Source organism: Argiope bruennichi, chromosome 1 (assembly GCF_947563725.1).
Source record: "Argiope bruennichi chromosome 1, qqArgBrue1.1, whole genome shotgun sequence".
NCBI lineage: Eukaryota > Metazoa > Arthropoda > Arachnida > Araneae > Araneidae > Argiope > Argiope bruennichi.
Window position 1 is genome coordinate 148,093,872 of NC_079151.1, and position 1,639 is coordinate 148,095,510.

Genomic DNA, 1,639 nt, shown 5'->3' on the forward strand with positions numbered 1-1,639 from the left:
AAAACCAGAAAGACTTTCAAATTATTTTCTCTTAAAACTGGTATGAAAATTTTATCTCATGATTAGATATATGTTGCAAAACTCTGAAGTGCGGATTCCACGCAATTTGCATACATCCTCCAAAAGTTGAGGGACTGCGATGGCTTGGTGGTAAGGTCTCCAAAATGCTCCTCAGAAGCGGAGGGTTTCAAACCCGATTCCACCGAAGAACCGCCTTCTTAGCGTATCTTGTGCACGTTAAATCCGTCGGGGCCAACAGTCCTTCCGCTAGGGTGGTGTGGAAGTTTGGTAAAGGGGGGTGCCAGCTCAGGTGCCATCCACGTCATCTGACCGCGGTTCAAAATGTCGAGGTCCATCCCGAAATAGCTTTAGTGTTGCTTTAAAAAAAACGGAACTTTAATATAAACAAACAATCAAAAGTTGAGATTAAGATTGACTTGAATGGAAGTTTTGGAGTAAAAAAATAATTAATCTTAGTAATTAGATCTTAAAAAGAATATAAGACTATAAGTTAAAAATCTTCTCAAGCAGATGAATATAAAAGTTAAAAACTATATGATATTAGATTCTATTTTGTTTTGCTTTATTTCCTTCATACCTATAAAAAAATAAGAGAAGACGGAGGTGCATTCACTAGCTTTAAAAATTGAAACAAGCGATTAAGTATAGTTCAGAGGCAATTATTACTTGAATGTATTTTTAGTTTATTTAAATGTACTTTTTAATATATATCTTTCACATCTTATTTCACAAACAACTCTAGGAGTTTTTAATGAAGCAATTTTAAAGAAATTTGTGAATAAAGCTGAGATGAAAGGCATAGAGAAATTATTAGCATTTTCTTACGCTTCTGCGTTGTGTCCTTTACATTTATATTCACGAAGTTTGCACGCTCTTCTTAAACATATTTCTGATTGTTTGTTTTTTGATATAATGCTGAAATTTTATCTTTATTGAACTGTGAGCAACCCTTAATTCACTAGAAGTTTTTGTAAACTGCTCATTATAAAAATTTAAATTTTATAATTTTTTGAATGCAATTTCTTTTTCAAAGTTTTTTTGAATTCGTAAAATTCTGCACTTCATTTTTAATAATTTGATACTAAATACATACATGTAGGACCAATATTTAAGAAATTAAAGTCGAAAAGTTGAGTTTATTCAAATTTTGGCATATATTTAGCGAATGTTATTTATATTATTTAAATTAGTTTTTTGTCAATCTTATATAAAGCCCAAAACAGAATAAGAAAATAAAGAATTATAAATTCCAAAAGTTCAGCAAGTTAAAAATGTCCTCCTTGAGTATTTACATATTTTTTTATGTTTAAAAATTTAACTCTTATTTTGAAAATCATTGGATAATATAATACTTATTCAAGAAGGATCTGAACAAAGGTCTCAAAATAAATTTCATGAAATTTTCAATCGGATGTATATTTTATGATGTCACACAGACACTACGAATGAGAAGTCTTCAAAAGAGGGACCCAGACCACGCCCTTAAAATCCGTTATGACTTTTCAAACGATCTTAAATGTCAGGGCCGTGACCATAGGCACACACCAAACAAAGAGTTCGTGACAGTGAATAGGCTAAAATTATTTTTGATCGACATCTGAAGGAAGAGAAAGCACAA